The sequence below is a fragment of the Schistocerca americana genome, chromosome 7 (genome assembly GCF_021461395.2).
Source record: "Schistocerca americana isolate TAMUIC-IGC-003095 chromosome 7, iqSchAmer2.1, whole genome shotgun sequence".
NCBI classification, from domain to species: domain Eukaryota; kingdom Metazoa; phylum Arthropoda; class Insecta; order Orthoptera; family Acrididae; genus Schistocerca; species Schistocerca americana.
Genome location: NC_060125.1, coordinates 332,807,834 through 332,821,892, shown reverse-complemented (window position 1 = coordinate 332,821,892; position 14,059 = coordinate 332,807,834).

Below are 14,059 nucleotides of genomic sequence, written 5' to 3'. Positions count from 1 at the left end.
GCCAAGGAGTGTCGTACATTGGTTTCAGACCACGTGCATCTCTTCATGACGCTCATGTTTCCCGACGGCAGTGGCTCTTTTCAACAAGATAACGCACAGTGTCACAAGGTCAGTACTGCGATGGAGTTGTTCGAGGAACACAGTGGCGAATTGCAATTGATGTGATGCTGCCCCCCCCCCCCCCCCCCCCCTATCTCGCCAGATCTGAAACACGTTTGGGTTGTGTTTTAACGTGGCGCCAGAGCTCATCGCCCCCTCCTTGGAATTTACGGGAATTAGGTGACTTGTGTTTCTGCAGTGTCGTGCCAACTCCCTCCAGCGACCTACCAAGGCCTCATAGATTCCATGCCACAATGCGTCGCCATTGTTACCCGTGCCAAAGGCGGATATACCAACTATTAGGTACGTGGCCATAATGTTCTGGTTGATCTGTGTATAGATTCTGGTCATGTTCCACTGGTATTTGGATTTGGTCGGCAGTTAACCGCGTATTCCGCCATATAGCGCGTCCTTTGTAGCAGCTCGTACTTCGCACTGTTGCCATGAGATTTCAGTCCAGACGCAAATTAAATATTGAACAGCTATCAGTTCTACTTACTAAATTAAAGTCGCGTCCGCTTTGTTCCGTCTAAATATGAAGTTAATCGCAGGAATTACTGTAGTGATTTTCATACGGTTTCCACTAATAGACTAATTCAAGAGGAAGGTTAGTGTATATAACATATAATTACAGTAATGCCGAGAACTACTACGTTTACTGTTGCAAACGTAGGCTTATTACAGGCCAACAAATTCTTCGGTTTTTGTGACTGCATTGTCAATATGTAAAATTCCTCCTAGGTTTCGGCCAAATTTCAGGTTTCTTTCCTTAGCGGTCTGGGCTGGGCGATGATGAGACAGCCAGTGACCAAGTCAGGACATTTCTTTTTATATATAGAAATTAATGTAGATAATACTATCGCCTTCTGGTCGACACAATGAAGTCATATTACGTTGCTAGGACGACCCATCAAATGCTCACGTTCATTTACCTCGTTTCTTCTCCGCTTTTCCTCAGTATCTCGTGCCATGTTAGTGGTTCAATGTACTTAGATAGTAGTCCATCCTTTTTTGTACACTGAGTGGAGCAGAAGTAGATAACAGCATAGCAGTTGTTTAATATAGACTACGTACTGTGTAAATGCTGCTCGCAGGTTCGAATGCTGCCTCGGGCATGGATGTGTGTGATGTCCTTAGGTTAGTTAGGTTTAAGTGGTTCTACGTTCTAGGGGACTGATGACCATAGATGTTAAGTCCCATAGTGCTCAGAGCCATTTGAACCATTTTTTGTAAATGCTGCATTGATCCTATGACAATAAGTTTTCACTTCAAAACCAATCCTTTACCTCGAATTACGTACCATTTTTGAACCTACAGCATGGCACAATTATTTATCTTTCCAACCTCTCCAGGCTCATCGCTGAGCAATTAAAGTTATGCATACTGCATAATAATAAAAGTAATTAGAGCGTTAGTTATTTATTAAAAACGTTGAGCTGTAGCTCGTAGGTACGGACAATCATCATTTATGGCTAAAATAGGATTCATCAGAATTATCGATGTGTGGAATTCTGAGTAATCTTGTCGTTCTGTAGTTACGAACAAACTCATTAAAGCTTACAGTAAAATTATATGGAGCGGATAGCTCCACCATTAAAAAAATAAACTAACAACTTCACTTTCCAGTAAATGCGCTTAAAATTCGTTGTTAGCTAAATGACAATTATCTCCAAAATGAGGCTGTGAAACAGCGTTAACACTCATTACGGCCGTTTGGAAACTACATTTTAGGGTACATTTTGAAGGGCTTGTGCGCACTTGCGTCATCTATGCACACATGTACGAGTTATTTTATGTCGAAACAGTGGCCGTAAATAATCAAATTTAGCAGTTGATTTTTAAATTTTTAAGGTTCAGGTAACTATGTACGCACTTTATTCCTCACAAAGAGGATAAGCAGGAATTCACAGAGATCAGTTAGCAGCCACTTTCGGCTGTGCAAAAATTCTGACGTTGCTACAGAAGCAGCAGAAGAGCCTATATTGAAATCGCCGCAAAGTCAATAACTGTTGGAAATTCATATTCCTATAGGTTGTGTTTTCTCAGAATAATACATATCAAACTCATTTCGACATCTAGGGTACTCTTCTTTTTAACTTGTTCTTTGTCATTCTAAACAACAATATGTTTATTCTATGACGTTTCGGAATTGCAGCCGAATGATGTTGGCTTCTTGCCACAATATTTCGGCTGGCAACCGCCCATCCATCTTCAGGTGAGTGTCCGCCACGCAGAAAGTTCAATAATCACGACAAAATATTCATTGATATGTGATTTTCCAAACATATCATTAGCATTATCCCGAAGAGTCTTATCGTGTCCTGAATGCGTTCGCGCAAACTTTCTTATTCCTGCCCTGTAGGCAAATGAAATGTGTAGCTGTGGTTTCGCTATTTGGATGACCAGACTTTGCTATAAACGTAAGTGCGAAACTTAACTAAAACTGTATTTAATGAAACTAAGATAATGAAGTCAGCTTTCCAAAACGTAATCGTTCTACATAAATCAGTTTATTGCTTTATTCAGTGTTTCCTTGGTACACAAAGCATCCGCATCTGTCTATACTGGCATCCCTGAATGGCACTTGCAGTTGCGCCAAAAATTTTCTCACTATACGTTACAGCCTCTAGGACACTCTAAAGTGATCACAGCCAACGTTAGAAGACAGACAACCAATATCTTAAAATAAGGCATCAGAAACTGTACGTGGAATAAAATAGAGAAACATTACCTAAAAATTCGCCATAAGAAAAATATTCGTAGATACTAACTAACTAGATAAAAGTTACACAGTAGTTGCCCCTTTGGCAACTGGAGCGCTCAGGACATGCTGGTGCAATAGAAAAAGTAGTTGCAGTTATAAGAACAAAGTCTGACGATAACACAGGTATAAAGTAGTGGGCCCGGGGCCTTAGCCGTACATGGTACAGATTACTTGTTGCATTGTTCACCAGGCATATCAGCGAATCGCAACCATCAGTGCAGGTCAGCGATAACAAGTGGCTGGGTGAGGCACGGGTGCATCTCTGCACGCAGACGCCGAGTTTACCGACTGATACAGTGTGGTCTTCTGTCTACAAGCTACGTAGATACAGAATACTGTATAAAGCCTGGCGCACATGCAGTAAAAGATGGCAAGCAAGGACAAAGGATGATTTACAGTGAAGCATTAAAGATACGTTGAAAGACGATAGGAAACTCAATGTTATTCAAACATCTCTGATTACTGAGAACTTTCTTCTTGTCTTACACGTAATCATAGATGACAGTTTCTTGAAGATTATCCATTATTGCGCGTTTTCCATTTAATGCAAAACAGTTAATTAATTATTTATGTTTCTGAGATTTTGTCTGTCTTTCATATGGTGATAGGCGATTTTCCTTCCTATTTTACTATGTTTTTTGTATCTGATTTGAACATTTCTGTCGGCTTGTTCGATAAAACATGCTTCATATTTAGTGCAGTGGTTTTTATTTATGTCTGCTGCTACGAAATTATGTCTGTAAGTTTCAGTGTTATACAGTAGTATTGTATCAAGGTTTATAGTTGTTTTGAAGGCGAATTTCACATAAAATTAGCCAAATGCTGCACTAAATTTGTACTTTAGAACAGAAACTAAATAATTCAGACTATGCGAAGAATTATCTCTAATAAGGTTTTACGGCTAAGATTATACGAATTTTACTTACTTATTTCGTCAACAACAGGGCAATGATAACCGTTTTTTTCTATTTTCTTTTAATTCGTGGCAAAATGTATAACTTATTGTTGATGTTTCTATTTTTATACGCAACCTGAGAAGCTAGCTTATCGTTGTCTGAAAGAAGAATTTATCATGCTACAAGAAGTATGACATTTCACAACGTACTGTATGGCCCCTCGAATTAAGATTAGGTAATTCAGCTTGGTTGTTAACCCTGAAACACCCTCTTTAATATTACTGGAGATATGGATACAAATAGGACGCTCAAATAATTCGAACCTGTCCTCAATATACTGACATCTACTGACCTTATCTTCCACGAGGGAGGCGCTGTAGGAGATACGTCGCGTCTGTAAAGGTGTCCACAAGAGCACACAGGAACTCTAAAGCGCGTTTTGTATATTTTGTGACACTTTGTTTGCTGATAATGAGCAGACTTAACGATCCTTCCCTCCTACAGATAACTCTGCAGATTTTACCGTTTGTCATTCCAATACAGTGCGTACCCTCCGCCACACAACGTTGGATGGCTAACGGAAAACCGATACAGAAGTATTTCCTCTTCAGTAAATCGTTCAAATACTTACTCGTGTACACTACCTAATCAAAAGTATGCGGACACCTGTTAGCGGAGATTATTGCGCTATTATGGGGGCTTGAATTCTGCTGGGGACACATTCAACGAAGTCTCTGAATGTCTGTGGAGGAACGGGCAGCCCCCTCTTCCTCAATAGCCGAGACCAGGGAAGGTTGGTAATGGACGCCGGCTCCTGGAGCTAATTCGACGCTCTGACTCACCCCATTGGGTTCAGGTCGGGCCCTCTGTGCCGGCCAGCGCATTTCAAGAATGTTGTTGTCCATAATACCATTGCCTCACAGTTACTGGTTTATTACTGTGTGTTGACACAATCATTGTCGCCGAACTGTTAGTCTACTGTCCGCAGTACATAATGTTGTAATACTGGCCAGACCCATATCCTTCCCTCATATTACCATAGGATATACCGTCATTTACCACTCCAAACCACTCGTTTCGAAGATCACTGTCCAGTGACGTTATTGCTCTGTGCACCATCTCAAGCATCTCTTGGCATTATCACAGAAATTTGTTGCTTATTAGGAAACTTTCGACCGTTGTATCCCGCTATTTTTAACTCTCTATAGACAGCCTTTGACTAGCTAGCTGTTGGTAGCCCTTGAATACTCACGAGTGGTTACTTCCACTCATTTCATATCTTTTTTTACAACCACCCTTATCAGTGCTTGTTGGTGCCTGCCCGTCCGTAAATTACGTCTCTGCGTCGGGGCGCGCGAGTTATCGATCATAATGTGGCGAGTAAATGACCTTTGGTCTCAGTCGAAAGGTTTTGTCTTCGGTGGCTGTCACGTGGTAATCATCAGAGGGCAGATGGAAGAAGCGTGGTTACAGAAGCGCACGTGGATGTGTCCACGCGCTCTCTGGCGACAGAGCTCTTACAGTGGTATTAAGCAGTACTGTTTTGGTCTGCAAGCTGTCTGGCCGCCTTCTTGGCAAAAACGCTCAGTTTTGTTTCCACATCTACATCTACATCTACATGGTTACTATGCAATTCACACTTGAGTGTCTGACAGAGGGTTCATTGAACCATTGTCATACTACTTCTCCACTACTACACCTAAATCTTTCCGTTCAAGCTCTGATTTTCTTATTTTATTATGATGATCATTTTTCCCTTCCGGCTTTCTCCCTTTCCGGCTTTGGCCTACTGCAGAAGAGCCCAGCGCAGCATGGAGTGCTGTTGAAAAAATGGTTCAAATGGCTCTGAGCACTATGGGACTTAACATCTATGGTCATCAGTCCCCTAGAACTTAGAACTACTTAAACCTAACTAACCTAAGGACATCACACATCCATGCCCGAGGCAGGATTCGAACTGCGACCGTAGCAGTCGCGCGGTTTCGGACTGAGCGCCTAGAACCGCGAGACCACCGCGGCCGACTGTGCTGTTGAAAGTCTGCATTAAGCAACAGGGTTCAGACTCCCGTCAGGAAGCGTGAATCCTGCGAGAGGGTTTGCAAGCCAGGGACATAGCGGATAGATTTACCTCTATAGTGATGCGCCTTGAGAGGAGCAGTTGCGAGAAGGGCAGTGCAAAAATAGTTCAGATGGCTCTGAGCAGTATGGGACATCATCTGAGGTCATCAGTCCCCTAGAACTTAGAGCGGTCGCGCGGTTCCGGACTGAAGCGCCTAGAACCGCTCGGCCAACCCGGCCGGCAGGGCATTGCAGTTGAGCCATATATTCAGACTTGCACTCCATCGCACTATCGTTCCTTCCGTGGCATTAGACCAGTTTACTTCCAGCCGACTGCGGCTGTGTTAGAAACGTGTCCGGCTGCCTTTACGAAGTTCTTTCAAGTGCGTATTCGCTTCGTTCTAGGGAGCCGACCAGTCTATATCAACCTGGTTTCTACTCTGTCGTATTGTGGTTTATTAAGAGGTCACTGAGAGTGCACTGCTATCTAAGTTGTGTTTAGAATGGGGTGTAATATGTGTTCCAACTCCTCGAACGTAAGACAGAGTTGCCATTTACTAAAAGTTGCTTTGTGCTTTTGACTCGAGCACTGTTGCGATTAAGTTATGGTACGGTTAATAAGTACTTCATTGGTTTTCGCCTTTAAAGTTCTCGAGCCTTTAGAAAACTATTTCAAGTCAAATACTTTAAAGTTCGGTGGCTCATTCAGCTGTCACCGTTGTGTAATAAATTAGAGATTCTCCATAAGTTTTAAGTACTTTCAGCTGTTGAAGTTAGGATGGGTTATTTCGTTAAATGTTTGTGTTGACTGTGCTTGTGCTTATGTATATTTGATGTGTTGCAGGTAGCTTATTTAGTGTACTGCTAAAGCCCTGATATAATCGTTTATGTGGAGATCTTGGCGTAACTTCGAGTAAACAGAGGTGGTTGAGTGCAACTGGGGGTCTTTATTTTGTGCAGCAGAGTTTGAATGGATTGGTGTTCTGGAAATTAGAGCAGTAAACCTTGTATTTTGCTTCTTAAAAAATAGGTCATTAAAACACTGAAGGTTTATAGCTTTAAAGTTTATGCATCATCATTAAGCTACTGTAATTTAGCTGCCTGAAGAATTTATTTAAATACCTTAAAGAATTTAACTGTGAGTTTAATAACTGCTTCATGATGGAGGTGTTTTTAATTAACTTCATCTGGTAAAAAAAATATTATTTCCTAGCGTCCCTTGCGGAAATGTTTTGTTGTAAAACAAAAGGTTAAAGATGTTTCCAGACGCTGTTTTCTTAACGTTTAAATAAATTTGTTCACAGTATTACGATTTTATTTATAAGAGCCCAGAACCTTAACACTCCACTTCCTAGCTCCCTACCATTTCAGTCTTCCTTGTCTTAGTTTAACTGTGACTGGTCCTTCACATATCCACTTCACACTCACATCACCAACGGTCAATTTTGGCATATGGAGAACCGTTGAAATACCCCTACTTGATCTGCTACTCAGGTGACAACCAGTGACTACTACACGTTCGAAGTCACGGAGCTCTACCGACTGACCCAGTCTGTTGTTACCGCTACTCTTCTGACATAACAGTACTCCACGCCTCCTTGTATATAGGCTGGTCCGGCTCTGGCTATACCTACTGTTGGCACCATCACGAAAACAGGCACCTCAAGGCATCTCACTGTCTTCCACCACCGCTAGTCAGTGATAATTTCAATGGTTAGTAAAAATTCCGAAAAATATTTGGACACGTCTATTTTCAGTGTAGAATAAGATGGCTCGCATTCCTAAAGAAAATTCTTGCCATCTGCCGCGAAAAAATAAAAACTAACCTTATAAGAGATTTTGAAGAAAATTTAGCTTTTGTGTCATTCTGCGGAAAAAACAGTAGTACAGACATATTTGGATTAAAAAAAATGAAGGTTCTCTAAGTCAACGGAGGCTTATGATATATAACTAATCATGAAAACGTCAAAGTATTCTGATATAAAAGAAATGAAATACCACAGGAGGTGTGAAATTATTCTGTCCTTGTGACGAAAAATATCGTCTATGATGATTTTGCGTTCTGTTGATTCTCGCAGAGACTTCCTGCGAGAAGATGGTTAAGAAAACTGTATAATTAATTTTGGTAGTATTTGAGATCATTTCTGTATCGCGTCATGTATGAACACATTTTATTTACGAGAGATCCCCTGCGCGGTATGTCGCGAGTGCCCGTACGCCGCCTCCAGGATTTTGGTTCGACGGCTCGCTTGAAAACTTTATTTGCAGCTCTTACCGGCCATGTGTTACGGAACCATCACCAAAATCGACGTTAAACGCTATACTGAAGGAATTGTACGTACTTTCAGGCCAATATTTCCGTTGAAATGTAACGTTGTGAGTATGGTTTCCTGAACGCCAAGTTTTATCGAAGTATACTCGGGAGACCATAAGTGCATTTTACACAATGCTTCGCTCTTCTTGCTGCAATGTCTCTGCATTCTATAAACATTTTCGTCCATCATTATACTTTCTTAATCAAAAAACAAGGAAGAGACATCAAGTGTGACAGAGAAGACAATGAATTGAGCTCTTTGAGCCAGAATAATTATTTTGTTCAAGGAATTCACGCTGTATGTTTGTAGCCGTCGGATTCTCTCCTCTGTCACAGTATCGAAGTACAGTTAGTTTTACGTACCAAGTTCTGTCAAAATCGTCTAAGCCATTTACAGCCCATCCTCGTAGAATCAAAAATCTTTCTCTCTAAAGATTCTGCCAACGTAACTACACTTTTAAAAAGGAATACATTCGATAATGTGAATACCACAAAGTTTTGTAGCCTTTTTACGAACTTGTGCAAAGTCCATACTACTCCTGGTCTCTTCACAGTTGGCGAGATCAGTAAAATACCTCAATATATTCGATACGACAATTTAGATGATTTTCGAATATCCGCTCACCTCTCATGCACACCAACCAGAGTAGTACTACACGCATTTCGCTCAATACCAGACACATGTCAGTCCAACATTCCGTGGAAGACCGGAACAACGCGTGAGCACATGATATCGCAAGAAAACGGAATATTCTGCTGGAGCTGAGCTACCGCTCTGTTACCGGTGTATAGATGGCAACAAAGCTATGAGGCTGGCGAGTCACAGCGCTTAGGTCCAACACAACCAGAGTTCAAAAATAAACAAAGTAGAATGCAAAGCCAAGAAATAATTTTTTATTTTGTGGTGACCACATCCTCTGTTCCAGCTTGCTGGAAAGCTGGCTGGATGTTTCCAGAAGTAGAGGTGGATGGTTGCAACGTGATTGTGGACATGAAGTCACCTGCAGTATATTCCACCTGCCCAATCAACATGCAATTAATAGCATATTAATAGCATGCAGTATGCTCCTTCCTCACCCCCTTACCCAACCCTAGTCGAAGCAAGTTTATCAAAAGTAGTAGAAGAAACACACTAACTTTGAAGCCATGTTTACAAATACAGTACAGAGTCGTCAAATAGCTGTATCGACGCCAACGATCCAAGCGATTACATTTCACATTCCAGTGAACAGAAGATGAATGACTTTCATGATCAAATCTACGGCGAGGTCCTAGATTTGATCATACACAACTGGCCCTTAAAGTTACTACACCAATAAGATACGCAGATGATAAACGGGTATTCATTGGACAAATATATTATACTAGAACTGACATGTGGTGACATTTTCACGCAGTTTGGGTGCATAGATCCTGAGAAAACAGTACCCAGAACAACCACCTCTTACCGTAATAACGGTCTTCATACGCCTGGGCATTGAATGAAACAGAGCTTGGATGGCGCGTACAGGTACAGCTGCCCATGCAGCTTCAACACGATATCACAGTTCATCAAGAGTAGTGACTGGCGTATTGTGACGAGTCAGTTGCTCGGCCACCACTGACCAGACGCTTTCAGTTGGTGAGAAATCTGTAGAATGTGCTGCCTAGGGCAGCAGTCGAACATTTTCTGTAGCCACAAAGGCCCGTGCAGGACCTGCAACAAGCGGCCGTGCATTATCCTGCTGAAATGTAGGGTTTCGCAGGGATCGAATGAAGGGTAGAGCCACGGGTCGTAACACATCTCAAATGTAACGTCCATTGTTCACAGTGCCATCAATGCGAACAAGAGTTGACCGAGACGTGCAACCAATGGCACCCCATATCATCACGCCAGGTGATACGCCAGTATGGCGATGACGAATACACGCTTCCAATATGCGTTCAGCGCAATGTCGCCGAACACGGATGCGACCATCATGATGCTGTAAACAGAACCTGGATTCATCCGAAAAAATGACGTTTTGCCATTCATGCACCCAGGTTTGTCGTTGAGTACACCATCGCAGGCGCTCCTCTCTGTGATGCAGCGTCAAGAGTAACCACATCTATGGTCTCGGAGCCGATAGTCGATGCTGCTGCAAACGTCGTCGAACTGTTCGTGCAGATGGTTGAGGTCTTGCAAACGTCCCCATCTGCTGACTCAGAGATCGAGACGTGGCTGCTTGATCCGTTACAGCCATGCGGATAAGATGCCTGTCTTCTCAACTGCTACTAATACGAGGCCGTTGGGATGCAGCACGGCGTTCCGCATTACCCTCCTGAACCCACAGATTTCACATTCTAGCAACAGTCATTGGATCTCGACCAACACGAGCAGGAACGTCGCGATACGATAAACCGCAATCGCGATAGGCTACAATCCGACCTTCATCAAAGTCGGAAACGTGATGGTACGCATTTCTGCTCCTTACACGAGGCATCACAACAACGTTTCACCAGGCAACGCCGGTCAACTGCTGTTTGTGTATGAGAAATCAGTTGGAAACTTTTCTCATGTCAGCACGTTGAAGGTGTCGCCAGCGGTGCCAACCTTGTGTGAATGCTCTGAAAAGCTAATCATTTGCATATCACAGGATCTTCCTCCTGTCGGTTAAATTTCGCGTCTGTAGCACGTCATCTTCGTGGTGTAGCAATTTTAATGGCCAGTAGTGTATTTACTTGACGACAGGCAGGATTTGACAAAGTTTGTATTACACGAACAAATTTCTTTGACGTAATTACTTGACGTATCTTCTTTGGCAAAGAGATATGATAGTTTAATACCGGCGTGAGCACCTGCGGCAGCAGGCGGCGGATGTGATCTTCTGGTGTACACTTTCATGACGGCCACTCTAGCGAATTCAGCATTAGTTTTCATCGGATAGTTTATTAGTTAAACCAACGCTATTTGAAATACATCTTAATTATTCGTTCTGGCGCACCTGACAACAAACTTGCTTTGGTTTTAGCGGAGCGGGGTTCGGTAAGCACTAGCTTCGGGCCCGGTCCATTATGCAGCGGCGCTGGTAGGCGCAGGCGGGCGCAATTCCAGCAGCCTTCCCGTTGTCTGGAGCGCGGTGGGACAGCGCAGCGGCGCGCGTGCCGCTGTCATGATGATGGATCGCCGCAGGCCTGGCTGGATGGCTGGCGAAGCTAGTCCCGCCCGGCCTGGACTTGCCACTCATCTCTTTGGGAGCCGTCAGAGCGAATATTGCGAGAACTGTCAACTTCCCAGAGGCGCACTGCACCTGCCAGTGAGTGGCACTTGATACTGTCCACCATAGGGAACGCAGACGGCTCTGCTACAAACAACAACAAAACTTCTTATGTTGAAACACGTCAGGCTCTCGCCAGACTGTCTTTTCCGTCTAATTATCACTATTCATTCATCAGTCAACGTGACAGATAGTCTTTTCCCCTCTTTTGCTCAATTAATTCAAATCTGAATGTTAAAATGAGTGAAACCTATGACTGCAGAGACCACTCTATTAAATTAATCTGATTACGCTGATTGACCCTTTCCCGATATCCCGATGTAAAAACTGCTTCAGTTGTTGACCAGCGTTGCGTCGGATAATGTTGTGAAAGCTGCTCGTCGCCTTCAGATGCTTACTGACGTGTTGCTGCAGTGACTCGCCACTTGCCGGCCGGGGTGGCCGTGCGGTTCTAGGCGCTACAGTCCTTAGGTTAGTTAGGTTTATGTAGTTCTAAGTTGTAGGTGACTGATGACCTCAGATGTTGAGTCCCATAGTCCTCAGAGCCATTTTTTGACTCGCCAATTTATGCGCTGGCTCTCTAGAAAAGTGCAAACGCCGAGGGGTGGCGCCATATCATCATCGTAGACGAATCGTAGAGGACATCGACATCCGGAGAAACGAGCAACGGTATTCGCGGGCGAAGCGCGGCCGCAAGCGCCTAGTGTATGTGTTTCACCTTTGAGGTGGGGAAAAATTGAGACTTTCCATTTTTGGATGTCGTGGTCCGTAGAAAATAAGACGTTTCCCTGGGTCACAGTATGTACTGTAAACCAAATCACATTGAACTATATGTAAGAGCTACGACTGTCGTCACTCGTCCCCATGTAATGGTGTATTACAGAATATCGTCCGTGGGGCTAGAGAAATGTCAGGTACAGAAGTCTTATGAGTAGAGCTTAGTCATCTTCGCTCTGTGTTTGTCCTGAAAGGGTGCACTGATACATTAAGAATTGGGAGCTATTCAGGAAACTTCAAATAAAGTGCGTCTTCCATCCTCCACAGCGAGTGCATACGATTGTGGGTTCTAATAGAGAGGAGCGTAGTCTAGAGCACCAGGAATGTGTGAATTCCCATACCACTGTGGGATATCATACGTTGGCCACTGTCTAAGATAGGTTTGGCTGTGCTCTCCCCGCTTCACGCAAGCGAAGCCCATGGATTTTTTCTGCGTCAAGCTCTGAGCTCCGAGGTTCTCTATGATACCTATAGCCCCTATACAGCTATAGCCCCATGGCGTATCGCCTGCTTTTTTCTAGCGAGCCAGCGAATACGAGGGTACCAACTTAAATAGTGGAAACTATATATTCACAACCCATACAAAAGAGTGACACGTTTGCACCTGTTACTGTCCTTCAAAGTAGTCACCAGCGATGTGTTGAACCCGTTGTCAGCGATGTGGAAGGCATAGTACACCGTTAACAGAGACTGTTCTGTATACCAATATGGATATGGTGTCTGTTCTTTCGGACGTGTCCGAAAGAACAGGCACTATATCTATATAAGTATATAGTTCTGGCAATACCGGCTACGACCTTCTTCTTCTGTGCGGATGCTCACATATTCCCCTAACTCTTACAGGACTTAGTAAGAATGTCTTCCACGAGTAATGAGTGTGTTGGGGTGGGACACTACGAATCTAGTGTGTGGACATACAAGGTGAGAATGTGGGTCTCGCGTGAGGCGTGCGCGAGATAGTCCCTGCAGACGCACTATCCTCTATGCCCTTGGTGGCTCAGATGGACAGAGCACCTGCCATGTAAGCACGAGATCCCGGGCTCGAGTCCCGGTCGGGGACACATTTTCACCTGTCCCTGTTGATATATATCAACGTCCGTCAGAAGCAGAAGGTATTAATATAATTCTAACTTCGTTCTGTTGATGGTGCGAATGGAGAGGTCTACCGCCTGTCGAATCTCTGGAACAGTTCTGAAGCGAATGCCACGAAGTGGTTCCTTTATCTTCGGAATCAAATCAAAGTTACAAGGATTTACGTTCGGGCAGTATGGTGCCTGGCTTCCCAGTGCTATCGACGCAACACAGCAGCCACAGCTTGCGCTGTGTGCGCCCGCACATGTGGCTCTGAGCATAATGGGACTTCACATCTGAGGTCATCAGTCCCCTAGAACTTAGAACTACTTAAACCTAGCTAACCTAAGGACATCGCACACATCCATGCCCGAGACAAGATTCGAACCTGTAACCGTAGCGGTCGCTCGGTTCCAGACTGCAGCGCCTAGAACCGCTCGGCCAGACCGGCCGGCGCACCCGCACATAGTCGTGCAAAATGATGGGTGGGTTACGCATAAGGTGTCGCCGTTTCTTTCGCAAAGCTGGTCGCAGGTGATGCTCCAAAAACGAACAGTAATACCGTGCATTGACGATCTGCCGTGGAGGAACGTAATGCCTTAGGATAACACCACTACAGTCGTACACGAAAATCACCATAAATTTAGACAGCTCCATTCGTACCATCAACAGAACAGGCTTTGCTAACGGTATACTGCCCCTTCCACATCGCTGGCAACAGGTTCTACACAACGCTGGTGACTGCTTTGAAGGACAGTAACAGATGCAAACATGTAATGCTTTTGTATCGAGTGTAAATACATAGTTGCCACTATTTAAGTTCCAACCCACGTATATTGGTGAA